The 2,422-nt window shown below is 40.6% G+C and overlaps 1 non-coding gene across 1 annotated transcript; it reads right to left on the bottom strand.

The window, feature by feature from the left end:
* Nucleotides 1–286: 286 nt before the first annotated feature.
* On the bottom strand, nt 287–361 carry Trnat-ugu (transfer RNA threonine (anticodon UGU)). Its single transcript has one exon. It is a non-coding gene; the product is annotated as a tRNA-Thr (tRNA).
* Between the last annotated feature and the right edge of the window lie 2,061 nt (nt 362–2,422).

The raw sequence follows: 2,422 nt of genomic DNA, 5'->3' as shown, positions 1-2,422 counted from the left end.
GAAAAGCCGATCTGTCAAAGCTGGATATGCAGCACTCGGCAGCCTGCACTTGATATTCGTCCGTATTTTCGGTGAGTATGTTTGCATGCATTCTGCAGTATGAATCATTTTGAGCACGTGCGACACGGGACGAGTTATCATCTACATCTATATGGATACCCTGCAAAACACATTTAAGTGCCTGGCAAAGGGTTCATCGAATCACCTTCACAACTGATAATTAATTGAAACCCTCAGCTGCCGACAGGTGTTGTTGATATACTTCGATGGGGACAGCTGAAAAGTGTGCCCCTACTGGGACTCGAACCCAGAATCTCCTGCTTACAAGGCAGACGCTCAATCCATCTGAGCCATCGAGGGCACACATGAACAGCACGACTGCAGGAATTTATCCCTCGCACGCTTCCCGTGAGACTCACATCCCCAACCGTCCACAATCCGCATACGTAATGTACTTAATAGGTATTTGTCCATCCACTCATTACTGGCTCACACTAAGGTGACGATTCCCGTAAGAGTTCCGGCAACCTGTGCGCATTCGCACAGACGAAGGTCAATGGCTGGGTAACGTTTAACCATAGATATGAAGATAGTAACTGCTCTCGAAAGAACAGGCGCCACTGACGACCTTGCAACTCTTCTAGAATACATGATAGACCGGCCGATGTGGCCGAGCGGTTGTAGGCGCTTCAGTCGGGAGCCACGCGACCGCTACGGTCGCAGGTTCAAATCCTGCCTCGAGCATGGGTGTGTGTGATGTCCTTAATTTAGTTAGGTTTAAGTCGTTCTAAGTTCTAGGAAACTGATGACCTCAGATGTTAAGTCCCAAAGTGCTCAGAGCCATTTGAACCATCAGTCCCTATGTTTACACACTACTTACAGTAACTTATGCTAAGGACAACACACACACAACCATGCCCGAGGGAGGACTCGAACCTCCAACAGGGGGAGCCGCGCGAACCGTGACAAGGCGTTCGACACATGGCGGGTACCCCGCGCGGCTCATGGCAGCCGTGACACTGCTTCAAACAATGGACTGTAGAAACTTTTGTAAAGCACGGATTAAAAAAAAAACTTTCTGTTCCAAGAGTCTAGACAAGTACACCTTTAAAAAATGCAACTACAAAGAAATTGAATTTTCGAACGTTTTGAATGAGAACCTGTCCTTATGGAACACCGTTGATCAAATGTCACAGGGATTATAAACTCAGGTTTCACATGTGGATTAACACTTTCTAATCAATATCCGGAATGAGCAGGGCTTAAAACTTTGAAGAGTTAAATTTCAAGGGCCGTTCTCTTGTATGCAAATAGTTTCACAGTAAAAATTTCTCTAGTTTTATTTATTAATTTATTTATTTATTTTTTGCTGTAGGTAAAGAAGGATAGCATTGTGAGGAGGGGGAAGGGGGGGGGGGAGGAATCTTGCATCTCCCACCTTGGAATTCTGAGTACAGAATTTTTATTCATTACGAGATTCTTAGCCACTTGCAGAAGTGATTTCGAGTGATTCTGCAAAACTTTTCCTTTAGCCAATCGTAACAACTATAGGATTCCGTTCCTGCTGCATGACATGTCTCGGAACTTAAACTGACCAACTCATTTGCATAAAGAGCTAGCTTATCATCCGCTTCTTTACTTGCGTAGACCGTTCATGGTCTGCAAAGAATTTTTTTCTTTAATCGTTTTTTTATGTCTTTTATAAACTGCAACACTTTCTAAACTTTCTAAACTTAGCGCCGTTGAAGCATGGTCTTTTACTGAATGATCAAAAAGCAATGCTGACAGCTGGAGTCCAAGGTTTTTGTTAATCAAGCCGTTTGTATTCTTGTGGTGATATCTCCGTACAGTCTTTCATTCCCTAACGCATATTTCTTTATATCTAATTGAGAAGTGAAATACCGGTTTTCATAGATGCAGATTTAAAATATTTTAATATAACGCAATAAATATTTCATTAAAATTTTCATCCCCTTATGCTCGAAGTTCCAAAACCAGAAAAACACGTAGTTTTTAAAAATTGTAACATATTAGCCGAATACGAATTGTCAGACATATTTAGCAATCCTTTCATAATGAACCATTTTCTGAAACATCTCACACCCTTTAGGGGTTGGGTTTTCAAAAACAATTAAACACGTATTCTTCTATTTAGAGCCGAGGAGCCAAATTCAAATCTTCATCCATTTAATTCTAAAAATGCTTTCATAGTGAAATATTTCATAAAACATTACATCCCCTATTTCACTCTATTAGTGAGTTAAATTTCCAAGAGCAACGAAACACATTTTTTTTACATCCAACCGAGATGTCAAATACCTATTTTCCTAGATGTAGCTATAAAAATGCTTCAGTAGTTCTTTAATAATGATTTATTTTCAAAAAACCTTCACTAATTATTTTATCCCCCAATGGAAGAATT

The sequence above is a fragment of the Schistocerca gregaria genome, unplaced genomic scaffold (assembly GCF_023897955.1).
Source record: "Schistocerca gregaria isolate iqSchGreg1 unplaced genomic scaffold, iqSchGreg1.2 ptg000205l, whole genome shotgun sequence".
Lineage (NCBI taxonomy): Eukaryota > Metazoa > Arthropoda > Insecta > Orthoptera > Acrididae > Schistocerca > Schistocerca gregaria.
The sequence above is the reverse complement of the archived record's forward strand: the minus strand, read 5'-3'. Positions and strand labels throughout refer to the sequence as shown.